This window comes from Ambystoma mexicanum, chromosome 6p (assembly GCF_040938575.1).
Source record: "Ambystoma mexicanum isolate Mex_15411 chromosome 6p, UKY_AmexF1_1, whole genome shotgun sequence".
In the NCBI taxonomy this organism is placed as follows: domain Eukaryota; kingdom Metazoa; phylum Chordata; class Amphibia; order Caudata; family Ambystomatidae; genus Ambystoma; species Ambystoma mexicanum.
The window spans coordinates 1090769989-1090784440 of NC_090935.1; the positions used below are offsets into that span (position 1 = coordinate 1090769989).

The following is a 14452-nucleotide window of genomic DNA, read 5'->3' on the forward strand; positions in this document are numbered from 1 at the left end:
ACCTCTGATGACATCACAGGAAGTTATGTCATTTGACCCAACGCAAAGTGACGTCAGAGGAAGCTATGGAATACAGCCTTTTACCCCTTGACAAGACAGGAAATGGTATCACAGTGCATTGTTCCTAAGAACACTATGAAAAATATGGTTACACTGTAACGTGATATACATTTCATACAAGAATGGATCACCATATGTTTCGGCTGAAAAAAACATGCTATAACCCCAACTTGCAAAAAGTAAAATACATACCGAAATGGATGCTTATTGTACTCTAAATGCTTTTTGGAGGATTTTGTATGCATTGTGAATTTGAAGTGTTTAAGAACAGACTAAATCAGTGACTCCCCCCTTGAAGCGTGCCTGAAATAAACATTTAATGAGTCTAGCAATTATTGTATAGAATTCCAGAAAGACAAAATATTTGTTATTCCTATTCTTTCTTATTTAGGGTCACCGCTCAAAGTGTTACAGAAGCCTGAACAAGAAAGCCAGCCACCCCAGAAACAAACATGGCATTGGCCAATGCCCAGGAACTACAATTTGTAAAATAATAAATAAAAATAAATGTTTTTTTTGTTTACGTGTAGCAAGGCACACCACAGGGGTAGCAAAGGAGACCTCAGGGATCACAAATGCAACGCATGGCGACCCCTAAATGACGTACCTGTTTATTGCTTGGCAGCAAATTATCGCTATATAAATGAGTTAGAAAAAAAATATGTATCCATTGTTTCCTATTTTTTCATAGGGAGTATTTGCCTGCTTTTAGGGGGTAAAGGAGCTACACTGCTCAGCTGTGACAAAACATACCATGCACAAATTAGGCAGAAAGAACAGATCTAACTAGTGATTTTCCACATAGGTTTGGCTCCGGCGTTTGTCAATCAACATGGGTCCTGACCTTCAAACCAAGAGCTATCGAGAAAGTACAGAGCTGCGATGCTCTGCTTGCATGGAATGGCAGTAAAAGCTTCTGTACTTGCAGGAGGGCCCATAATCTCCTGGGTAGACGTCTAGTTGCTACATGACCATACCTCATCCTAGACCAGCTGAAAGAGGAAAAACCTGCTTAGGCAACCTGCTTATGGTAGTATTACAGGAGGGGGCACTCTGCCACTAGGGCGGCAGGCCACAGTTCCTAAGGAACAAGATGATCCTGAGCACAAATGCAGTACTCAAAAGAAAACCAAGTAGCTTTCAAACACCAACCAGAGACAATAATACCCAGAATATATTATCACAGTCTTCTGGCCACTAGATGATATGATATGATATGATATGTCATTTATAAGGCGCCTGTACACAAGTGTTTCTAGGCGTTACAAGACAAGGGAGGAAAGACAGAGCGAAGACAAGACAAACAATCTTACTAGGCCTTGTGTCATTCAGATCGTGCAACTGCTGCTCCTCATCTTCCTGGACCTCTCAGCAGCCGCCCAAACAGTCCTTCATTCTATCCTACTGTACCACATTCATACTTCCTTCGGCATTGAGGGCACAGATCTTACATGGATTTCATCATTTTTCTGTGACAAAGAACCCCTACTGGGTGCCTTCCACCATCTGCATCTGTGATGTTCTGCAACTACCAATCCCATCCCTTTGGCTATTGAATGGATTTCTCAAACTACTGCCAGTTCTCATCACCCCCTTCTTGACCACCTTTCACACATACGCTGAAATGCAGATTGGCTTCTGCCACTCTGGCTACACCATTGAGCAAAACCATATCACAACCTGCCTCTTACAGATACAAAACAGGATCAATAAAGATGACATTGAGTGATATAAGAGTAGGCCAAAGAGGCCCTGTTAGATACAAAGCAGATTCACAGAGTGCATGTAGTCAGGAGAAGCTGGATAGGGAGTTAACCCATTGATTTGGACAAGGACTCTAGTACTATGTTCACATTCTAATAATTAAGGTAGACATCAAGGGACACAATTGTAGGGTCAGACGTAGATCATGTCACCTAAATTGACAGTATGTTGCCCAATGTTATCATAGATGCTAATTAGACAGTGTTTACAGTTATTAGTTTACAGTCAACATCATAATAGATCATAATAAAATGAAAAGTAGTAAGAAACTAGGTCTCGTAAGTAAACAGAGTATTTCATCACCAAAGCCCAAACAGGGGCTCTGTTTAGTATATCCAAGTGTGAACGTCCTGGTTCAGTGAATAGGTGATGGGGAAACCACAGATTCAAAAACATTTTCTGGGATAATCGCAGTAACTATATGGTAGATTAAATTAATGGCAAATAACATCCTACATATTTAGAACAGTAATGGTTCAAAGAAATGCCCCAAGGAAAAATTACTCATTCATCCCTATCAGTTGGAGAGAATCTCATTTGTAAATCCACACAAGTTCACGTTGTGTATGTTTTTTTAACTTAAGTCCCCACCTCTGTGGGATTTGTGTACTGCATCAAGAATTTAACAATGCAGTTGGGCAATTGTGATTGTGTATCTAAATTCAGCGAATTGTCTAGCAACAGGTGACCTGGAATTTTGTGTGCGGATATTACTCTCATGTTCATTCCATCTCTCTTTGGCCTTCCTGCTGGTTTGTCCTATGTAGAAAATCCCACTTGGGCAGCTCAGGCCATGGATGACAGAATTAGTGTCACAAGTGTCAAAGTCTCTAAGCTTAGTTTGTGCGCCTGACGAATGGTGTATCATGTAAGTCCCTTTCATTACATTGTTACAATTGTTACAACTTAGGGATAGAAAAGTGCAATTTTTACTTTCATGAAGAACTGATTGTTTGGTTGCTATCTATTTCTCAGCCTTGACAAGTTGATCGCATTTCTGCACCTCTTATATGCAATCGTAGGGATTTGTGGAAAACGTTTATTCAATTTAGTGTCAAGCTGAATTAGTCTCCAGTTCTTTTTATGTAGTCCAGTGACATAATGACTCTGGCTCGAGTATTTCATGGAATAGAGAAATGGGGTGTCTCTAGTCTTGAGTTTAGGGGTCAAAAGACGTTCACAAGGTTGTTGGCGGGCCTTATTGCGTGCCATGTCTATCACTTCAGGTGGATATCCCCAAATGATGACATACTGTCACAGATTACTCCTAGGTGTTTTGCAGAGTGGTTCTGAACAGGTGGGATTCCCAGAGCAGCGTTCAGGAGAAGGGAAGTGTAGGGGGAATAGAAGAGCAGAAGAAGATGCATTGAGGTAGAGCCTATTGGCAATGATCCTGTTTTTTCATTTTTTGAAAAATTATGAAAAATCTGATATTGTTCTTTTTCAAGTTTTTCAACGCTTTTGAAGAGCGCTTTTTCGAACATGATGGATTCTGGGGATATCCCATTCGGTGGTGGATAAAAGATACATATGTTTTTCAACTATGTGGTGCATTTCTCAGCCCTTTGGTCGGATTCTGTCACCGTAAAGGTGCTGAAGTATTGTTTTAGTCTTATCTTTCGTATCAGTTGGGCTGCCTCGATCCGAGTTTGAAAAGGATCATGTTGTGAGGTAGGTACGAAGGACAGGCCCTTTTCCAAAAGTATATATTGTTCCCGTGTGAGGACCATTTGGAAGAGGTTCATGACCAGAGAGTTCTCGCTAGGGGGAGAAATCTGGATTGCAGGTGGTTGCATCAAATGGACTTGTCTTCGTCTTTCTCCAACGGTATTTCTATTGGGCCGTCTTATATTTGGTGTGTCACTATCCATCTGCCAAGTCACTGTTTTCTTCTTTAGGGCGGAGCGCCTGCCCACCCCAGTCCCCTACTGTGTGTCACTCGAGGTGACTGATTCTGCCATTGGGTGTTCCATTGGCCTCTCCCCTTGTTCCTTGTTTTGCCTTGTCCCCGATTAAAAAACTGAGGGGCTGTGGGAGCATTGCTATTGGGTATGTTTGAAGGGCCACTTGGTGTTATTAGGCTTTGATTGCTTCCGCTTGAACTGCCACTTGATAAAGTCCAATTGGATGGTCTTGGGCGTGGCTATTTTCACTTTCTGTTGTATTGGTTATACTGTTGGCCAGTTTGTACAGTTGTTTGACTCTGATCTTCATAATAGGCATCCGTTATGTACGGGAATATCTTTTCTTGTATGAAGCTTGCAAGGTCTTTTCTTAGTTTATCAACTTTTTTATTAAGGTTAAAGTCCTTGAATTCTTTCATTATGGCATCGAGATCTTCGATACTCTTTTTGTAAATGGCAATGACGGTAGCTGTTTTTAAGGTGTCTTGTTTTTCTTGGATCTCCTTCATCATTTTTTCTGAGACTGTTTTAGCTGTGCTTATAATAAGCACAAGACAGTCTCTTGTGCACTTACTATATATATATACGACCAATCTTTCCTAAATTGGACCTGCTCCAAAAAGATTCGAGGTTCGATTCTGATTATTGATCCCATGGGGGCCGCATGTGCGCATAGTTATTCTGTCATTATTGTACCATGCAGCTCCGTGCGGATCAGTTGTTTCTTCAAGATTTCGAGTTTGTTCTACTTGTTGCCGCTGTTTCCTGCTTCCGTTATACCCTCTGTGCTTGGATTTGCCAGGATGTTTTCCACTAGGTCCTATGTGAACGCCAGATATCTGGCCTCTGCCATCTCTGTGGATATCTCAGATCTTTGCGATTGAAGTAAATTATTTAGATGAAAGGTTTGAGGAGGTCCAACTTGACCGATGTGTTCCTATTGGCTAGTTAGAGAAAAATGCCATATTAGGCATAGGTTCATAGCCACTGGCTGTCCGAAGAAAAGGTATCCACAAATTTAGAACCTGGTTGGGGGATCTGTAGCTCAAATCTTCCCTATCGTTTTAACACAATTTTTGATGGGTAAGATACAGACATTATGACTCTTAACATTTCCGAGGTAACCTGTGGGATATGTCCCTAACGGCACTCTCCCCTTTTCTATCTCTCCTCTCCCATCCCGCCCTGTTTCCTTAATATAGGGCGACCCCCTATTGAATATCACAGATTCATCACCACCAGAAGAAGAAATTTGACCGCACACTAATCGGCTATGGTCTTTAGCCCTGAAGAAAGTGGTTCTAATAACCTTGAAACCACTGAAACTGGTCGGCTTCTGTGTGACCTCACTAGACAAATACAGATCAGAAAGATCCTCAAGCCTGGCCACACTCTGATCCCAACACTAGGAGGGATTGTGTATTTAAAACCTTAGGAACGGAGCCCAAAACAAGAAATATACCTCGGAACCTTAAGAAATAGGAGTTGTCTCAGACTATCCTTGGTCCAACACTCCAAATACAATGTTTTGTTTTTAACAAAAATGTTTAGTGAAATATATTTACGAGTTCTGCCTCTCGACTTATATAATCCTTTTTTCAGCCGAGAGACATTAGATCATCACCTTTATTTTAATTGGTTGCATTCCAAAAAACGAAATAAAATTTGATGTTTATTTGGGAAACAACACAAAAAATCATAATGTATGGAATCTTGAAGGATGAAATAAACAGGAACCTAATATTATGGATTAATTCCAATAAAAAACAATAGTTGAATAGAATTGACTCAAATTAAATTGTGTTAAGACGATAGGGAAGATTTGAGCTACAGATCCCCCAACCAGGTTCTAAATTTGTGGATACCAGAACTTGAATTCCCCCATGTACCTCGGATTATCATGAAGTACCATCCTGATGAATGTTAACGTTACACTATGGGAGATATAGATATATTGTGTATTTGAGTCTGCAATTTATCTAACTCTCTAATGGGCAGATACCATTTCCTAATGTTGTGTTTTTTAGATCATGATATTAAGAATCTAAAGTTGTGCTTTGTAATATTTGCTCCTGACAAAGGGTGATAGCCAAAATGCATTGACCTCAAACTTTGCTTGTCCTAACTACTTTCTCCTGTATTAAACACATTCTATTTCCTTAAAATGTTGTTTGTTAATAACTATTGTGAGAAATTCGACCATCTGTATTGTGGGTGTGCGCTCACCAGGGCCTTTTTAAAATGTTTTATTAAATGGAATGATGGTAGACCAACCTCAGGACGATGTGTTGGGCTAATCCACACACATGTTTCTATGCTCACACAACACAACAAACACATAAACCTGTGTACTCTGTGTGGACACAGCCTACGGGCATAGTTTGCCATGTCATATTTAGGGGGCATATGACAGCCAGGAGTACACTTTGCCATCTCCATAAAGGTGGAGGACCAACCTTCCCCTGCCATGGTCAGCCTGATTAACTAACAAATGTTCGATGGACCCGGCCCCCGCTCTTTTGTTGGGGTCTGCATCTGGTGGCAGCAATTATCATACTAACTGAGTGCACTTCAAACAGGCCCACATGGGGCCTGGCTGCAGAGGTTAATAAAGGAGACAGGAAACTCCAACAAATTTTCATATGTAACTGTGTCAACCTGAAGGCAGCTCCTGTCCTCTGTGAAATTGACAGTGAGCTGTCATGTCTGGGACAGCATGTTTACAGTAAGCCTCCTGGGTAGGGGGTCCCCGTTCATCAGGTATGAGAATGTGTTTTGCAGGTGCCAGGGAGTATGGTCACGCTGCAGCTTAAAGGTGACCTGCTGCTTTAAACAGTAACCACAAAGAGATCAATTAACCAGAAAGACCCTTTGAACAACAACAGACAGGAAGATGGGTGAGACTCAGTATCACATGTTCTCTCCCCTTTACCTTTCCTGTTGCAAAGCCCTCTGGTTATGACCTCATGCATACAGGAGATTGTTGGTAGGGACTCCAGGATTGGTTCACTAAGGGAGGCTGGGCCTAGACCAATCACTTTGCCCACTTGGCTTTAAAAGAGGGCTGAGTCCCTCTTTTGGCAGATCATCTGAATACTTTGCCGAAGAAATACTTATTAACATCAAAGGTACAAGGATAAAATGGTCTTACACCAAAACTAAAAAATTCACCTGTAAAGATTGGGGATTTATGTCGTATGAAGAGAAAACCATAAATCTGTCCACAAATGGATTTACTGATTATATAAATACGATTACACAAAAAACATGCATAAGTAAAGTAAGTAAAAATAAAAAAGGACTCATTCTCATGTGTTTGACAACCAGACCTTAGTCAAAAAAAAAGAGCTGAGACAGGCAATCCGCAAGCTGAACAATGGCACCGATTTTATTTCAGAGAAAACGAAACAAATAAAAAAACTAAAACAAGCATACAAAAACTGGCTAATTGCATGTAAAGTGTATAAAGACCAAATCGATGGAGAAAAGATGCTTGCGGTAATTAAGAGCAAAAATACTTCCAACTTTTCGCTACTGTTAAATGACACTTTGACTACGCAAAAAGAGATTCTTTTCACACAAATTAGAGAAGACATTTGGTAAAAACACTTTGTAGCTTTATATGAGATGCCCTGTGATGAAAACTCTCTGAAAATAATCTTATGAGAAAAAATGAAAAGGTTATATGGGATTTGGATATCTCCCCAAGCTATATTTCTAAGATGATTGGGAAAGCTAAAAAATCTGGAGCCCCCGGGCCAAACAACTTATCTAGTTTGATAATGAAAACTGATATTTTCCTGTGGGGGGAAATCTTACATATACTGTTTACTGATATAACTACTAACAAAATAATCCCACAATCATGGAAGCTTGCTATAGTGATTCCCATCTACAAAAAGGGCCTAAGGTCTGCCGCTGAAAGTTACAGGCCTATTGCAATATCAGACGCTGATTACAAGATCTTTACGTCCATCATACTAAAAGACCTGGATGAATGGATTATCAGATCTAATGTTCTGGATATCAAACAAATAGGTTTCAGGAAAAAACTGGGCACAGATTGTAGTGGTTTGGTCTTGAAAAGTCTGCAATCAAAAACTCTCAGAAAACAAGATGCATCAGTTTTTGTAACAGCAATGGATCTCTCTAAAGCGTTTGACCTAGTGGATCGAAACAAATTATGGGAAACCTTAAGAGAATTATCCATTCCTCCGCATCTTCTGGAAATGATTATAGAGTTATACTCTAAAACAAAAATTAAAATTCGACTTAATTCGGAAGGGAAGTTATCCTCTGAACAGTTAATTCCGAATGGTTTGAGACAGGGCTGTAAACTGGCAGCTACTCTATTTAATCTTTACGTCTGCAGTGCTGGCAAAGAAATGAAAGGTAAGGGTCTGGTAGCACCTAAACTAGGTGATACCTCTATAGAATGGTTAGTTTAGGCTGACGACTTCTTACTTATGGATTGCACTAAGGTTGGTCTGCAGAGACTCATAAATTCTTTCGTACTGTTTGTCTCCAGTATTCGGTTAAAGATTAATGCAGATAAAACTACTATTATATGCCAGGGTAAGACTTGTAAAAAGCATTTACAGTTATCTTGGTATTGTCAAGGGAAAAAAATCACATGCCAAAATTCTTTCAAATATTTGGGATATCAGTTTGTAGGTAATGATTCGATGGTTATGATGAAAAAACAGCTAAGAAATAAAGCAGATAAGATTATAAGACAGATGCGCAAATTTTACGCAAAATTAGGGAGATTTACAGCAATACCGTTAAAACAATTTTACATCATGTCATGTATCCCTAAATTGGTATATGGTCTAGAATTTTATGAGCTGGAAAATACGGACTTGATAAAAAAACTGGAAAGTGTCATCTGGAAAGGGGTTTTATACTTCATTCCCAAGAATATTTTAATTGAAGTAATCAGATACAAATTTGGTTTACAGTCTTTGAGATCCATTATTGCTTGGAAAAAAATACTATTATGGAGAAAATGTTCACTTTCAAATATCAATTCGCTATATACGTTAGCTGGGAAAGATGTAACAAATGTCTTTTGTATGAAACTGAAAGAAGACACTGAAGAAATACTGGGGAATGCAGGTATATCATTTGAATTGCTAAGAAACAATCCGTTGAAAGTAAAAAACATTTTGAAATGTAATGATTGGCAACTGACGCTTGATGCTGTAGCTCAATCGAAAACAATGAATCAAGTCTATTCATGCTGGAAACTTAAACCCTGATTGGAATTTTATCTGGAAAAATATCTGTCAAGAAATTTTAGAAATACTTTTATGAGATTTCGTTTTGATGTTCTTAAAACTAACTATGTTTTAAAAAGATGGAATATGTTAAATGATGAGTGGAGTTGGTGTAAATATTGCAAAAAAGAAGGGGAGGAAGAAACCCTGTTGCATCTGATTTTGTTATGCCCTCCGCTACTGAAGGAACGAATACTATACTTTCAGCAATTTATAAGGCACCTGCACTGTGTAGTCAGGGATTTGTTATGGTATCAGATTCGACATAACAACTCTACGCTATTGAAACTTAGAATCATACCCTTTTAAAAGAATTTTTGTGCACTGTCATGAATTGTTATACTAACTGTGAATGGTGAAATTTGTACTTTATGAAAATAGGTTTTAAGAAAATTAAGATGATGATTGAATATTGTTGATTTTAAAGTATTTTTTTTCTGTTTATGCAATATTTACTATGTGATTTTCTACTTTTATATGTGATTTCTACTTTGTAAAGGTTTATATAAACCATATACAAATAAATAAATAAAAATAATACTTTGCAAGGAGTAGCAAGAGGAACTTATCATTGGACCCTGGCTGATGGTATGCAAGTGAAGGAGGTTAGGCCCTCCAAAATGGGAAGCAAGATCCCTCCCCTAAACATCTCCCAGGGACCAGAGGGTGATAAAGACCTGAGAGAACCATCGGCCGCTCCAGAACCGGTACCCAGCAGGTACACAGAGTGCCCTGCTAGGCTCTGCAGCAAGCTTCCTATGTAGGAAGCACCAGAAGGTCTCTGTACCTACAACCAAGGGCAAGGCAGCTGCTTGCAACACTCTCCTCAGCTTTGGGCCGTCCACTTTAAAGGACGACACAAACCCATTGAAGAAGCTGGGAGAAGTGCCTCGACGAGTATCTACCGACGTTCATCTTAAAGGACATTTTCGAGCCAGTCGAGCTCCTCGAGCTGCCCCTAGAGACATTTTAAAACCCATTGCTCCCTTGGTGCTGAAGCCAAGTAACCTTAAACTGTTGTGATTATTAACCAAACCGACTACCATCCTGTCAGTATGAACAGTGCATCCATTTTCTGTCTTTGAAACTGACTGTCCTCTGCATTCCTTTACAGGGTGGGTTGTATTTCGCAGTGTTGCTAGAACTGTCTGTTGTGATATAAAGAAAGTTAATATTGTTAATACAACCTTGACTGAACAGTCCCTTTTATCATTGGGTATTAATTGTATTTTCACTGTGTTGCAACTAACCAACAATCCACTATCTTTCGGCGATAAGCCTGCTGTTCCGTCCATCTTACCAAAATTGTACAAGGAAGTTTATAATTTGCTTGTTATTCAAATCTGTTTGGATTCCTTCTGTTGTATTAGAGGTGAGGAGCTAATTAATGGTTTAGAAACTGATATTCACCCCTGGACCACTGGTACCCCGGAAGTTGGTTTCACAAATATCTTCCACTACATACATTGATTTATTCATTGACTGTTATTCAGTGTAGTGGTGTGCAGGGGACGCGAGGGCCCTTAACCCTAGGACTCTTATTTTTCCATTGTTATGCTGAACCTTGTGCCAGGGCTATCCCTCCACCACACCCCAACACCTCTTGACCTATATCATAGTCTTCTAGAAACATTGCTTTGTAAATAGGTGTGCACTTATTCCTGATTGTTTTGTTTGTTTAACCAGGGAAGCCCATTTCCTGTTTCATGGCCTGAAACACATTCTCTTGCTCCTGCATGTACCAGGCATCTTTAGCCAGACTCTCTATTAAATAGCCTATTTCGGGAGTTGCTCATTTTGCTGAGGCATCAGTTCCAGGTTATACATAAAAAGGTACCTCAAACTTCTCGATCACATCTCACCCACCTTGATTGGCCTATGCGTGCTTGCTGTTCCCGCCCCCACCAACTTGCATCACCCGCAAAGCCTGCCGGCTCTTTGAACCAACATTCCTCAAGCTGAAGATCAAGATCTACTGCTCACCATGGCCCCTCAGGTCCACATGCGCTCAGCACATTTTAGTTGCACAATTCAGGAGAAAGAAGCGGGGTGGGAGAGCACTGGAAGAATGATCTCCCGCTGGCCTTAAGGATGGAGAAAATTCACCTGTGCTTCAGGAAGAGACACACCTCTGTAAACATTGATTTGGTCCTCAAACCTAACCATGAACTTCTTGCTGCAACCCCTCTGTTCCTGCCTCTCAACCTGGTCTCATGCAATCAATTCTCCTACACCCCTCCTCTTGACCCCCCCTCAATCTGCGCACAGCTCTTGCTGATGTCCTACTCCACTGAGCCCCTCTCTTCACTTACCTTCCCCCACCGTGTGTTGCATGTAATCCTATTGCATTGAGGCCCTGACCTCATGCCTGCACTTGTCCCTGTGAGACTTTGTCCATGCACTCCTCCATCACACTTACTGACAGGAATTGCTTCCAAGGCCTGAGAAAGATGAACTGTCTGTGCTCCCTTGCAATACGCGGAAACCGCCACGTGGCGGCTGTGACTGCAGGTGGCGGCAAAGCAATTATGACTCAAGAAAGAAAGAAATGCGTCCTGGCGATGGAACGCTGCGGTAGGTGTGCACGGGAAGTGCGTCATTTCTGAACACTTGAGTGCCTGCCATCGCCCATGTGTGGGGGTGCTGTGCTGCTCCCTTCTCTCTAGGGCCATTCAAATAATGGTTCAGCTGAGAATATCTGAGCACGTGAGCCAGGGTGGGCTATCGTGGCGCGCGCTTCCTGGAAGTCATCAAATGCAAGGTCGAGCTATGACACTACTTTGGAAAATTGTAAAAGGCTTAGCTCTGGAGTATCTGTGAGAATTAGTGGTACGTTTTGTTCCGAGGTGGGCTGTCCGTTTGAGAGCCGTAGATTTGCTACGTCAGCAACTTTCAAGGTTTTAGGTTGTCAGCTATGCACTGCCTTCCTCAAGCAACACCACAGCACCTGCTTGCTCAAACAGTTCCTAAAAGTAATGTCTTTTTTGGTGCCTGCATGTTAACTTTTATGATACTGCTATTTATTTTATGTGTAGCTCTTTATGACTTTTGTTAGGTTCGCTTGTCTGTTTGAATATGCCAGTTATAGCGCCTTGAAACTGGCACTTACTGGTGATTAGTTGCGCCGAATGCATATTTTGACCTGCCTACTATTCCGTTGAAGCTGCTGGTAGTGTCCTGGGACCAGAGGGGTTGCTGGGGAGTTAGGGGGGGGGGGGGGCTAAGGGGGCTTTAACCCCTGATCTTTTGGTTGTAGCCCTGGATAGAATCTCAGGAGCTACAACCAAAAGGCTAGCTAGCCCCCAGTCCCAACAGTTCCGACATCAGCGTAGTCCTGGGTCTTTTCCAGACCTAGCAACACCCCTGCCTGGGACCCAGCACCTTGCTAAGCCCTCCAGCCCCGCTATCAAACAGCAGCGAGGCTGAGCCTAGGCAAGGCACGCGCGAAAGCGGGCGCCCGGGAGGCGAGTACAGGGACACCAACCCCCTGCTCTGCTTCTCCCTGGCATTGGGAACGGGTGCAGCAGCCCCGCTTTCCACACACTATGCTCACTGTTCGCACGGATGGATTCGCAGAGGATTTTCGATATTAGTCATATAACTGTATGCCTCCGCAAAGCCGCGTGAGACAAAATGCTGCATTGTTCTACCTCTTCAGTAAAAAACCACAACTGAGAGGCACTTAGAATATTTTTCCTTCAAAACAGCCACACTAGTGCACCCAGATAAGGGCTAATTGTATACGTTTGGTTAGCATAAGCATCTGGATGACATCTGAATTAGTTATTTTCCACTGGTGGCATTTTTCAAGTAATACAGTACTGTGCTGAACATAATGTGTGGGTATTACACAACCAGCAACAAAAGAAACACATGAGGCCAATTCATAAGAAGGCGTGAGAACAGGATGCGAGTGATAAAATGTCCCGCCCACATTCTGCTCTCTAATATACACGTACACCAGTGAATCACAACAGGGATTTGTGTGCTATGGCCTTAAGACACTGCAGGCAGAAGAGGCCCATAACCAACCCATTCGATGCATTCCAAAGTGTCAGACACATTCCTGACACTGAGGTACGTGTGGTGTCTGTACCTTTAAGGCAGACACACGTGGCAGAGGGACGTAACTCTGCTGCGTGTGGATTAATAAAGGGGGAGGACCACACGAGCGCCAGTGCGCCCGTGGAGCCCGGACAGTGAGCATCACGTCCAGTGTGTTCTGTTGGCTGGGGGGCGCATGGGGTGCCGGATGACCATGGCACAACACAACATTGGCGACGAGGTCTCTCTGATGTTTGGACCCGCAGGACCAATGCAGCAGTGATTTTTTTTTGTGCGCAGCTCGTTAGTTTCAAGCCGTGGGGTCATCGAACACAACGCAGGCGGCCGCCATTTTGGACAACATGTGGCGAGGTTGTGGCTCCCTCGTGGAGTGCTCGTGCATCTCCCATGAATTTTTGGAAACCCCACATGGTGTAGGGGTGTTTACATTTCCCCTACACTGGTGACTTCCTTGTTCCTGGGCCCTTGAATCACCAGATGGCAAGGTGAGGAGTGTGGCGCTGCCCGTAATGACGGGCTTACGCGGCGGCGTGACGTTGCACGCTGCCGCCGAGTGTATAAATAAAGGGGCGTTCCCGGCAGGGATCGGAGCGACCGGGAAGCACGAACCGAAAGGCTGTGTGTGTGTGTGTCCTTTCAGGTGGGGGGGCTTACGGGAACGCAGTGGGGGGCTCAGGACCGCCCCCGAACAGTGGCGACGAGCGAGTGCGGATGCCCGGGCCTGGCGGTGCAGGCTTCCGAATTTTTTCTGCATAAACGGAGCGCCTGGATGCTCCGTCTTACGCCGTGGCTGCGGCTCGTACACGCGGCCGGCGGCCATTTTGTCTGACAGGCCGCGGATGTTGTCCGAGCTCCGGTTTGGAGGGGGAAGTGAATCCGGGCCAAATTCTTGGCAATTCTGCTTGCAGGCAGAATGATCTGCACACCCATGTTTGGATTGTGAATTTTTATGTAATTTTGGTGCAACTACGTCGTGTGAAAGCCAGGAGAAGGGTTAATATGGCTGGACCTGCTTAGCCTACTCCATGCTCATGGCTTAATTTTTGGGGACACCTATACATTGGTGGATGCCAGCGGATGGAGACAGCAGTTTTTCTTCGTCCCCTTCATCATCAAGTCGCTGTGGTATCCTCTTCATCCTCTTCATCATCGGAGAAGGTTGTGATTGAGAGAAATTCACACTTGCATGCTGTGTTCCTGGTCCTTGGAGCTGGTGCCCGTCCCAGGTGAGCTGTCAGGCTGGTAGTGTGTACCTGGTATCGGATTTGACTGTTATATGCACTCACACTGTGGTTGGTGAAGGGTGGCTGAGTTGCGGCCTCCAGAACAACTGGTGGGGTGCCTGTGCGCTCAGACCTATGTTTGACTCTGAAGATTCAG

At 42.8% G+C, this 14452-nt stretch overlaps 1 protein-coding gene across 1 annotated transcript in view; it reads right to left on the reverse strand.

Moving 5' to 3' along the window:
• The window catches only part of HSD17B3 (hydroxysteroid 17-beta dehydrogenase 3), a 1348454-nt gene that overhangs the window by 427596 nt on the left and 906406 nt on the right, over positions 1-14452 (reverse strand). The window lies entirely within an intron of this gene.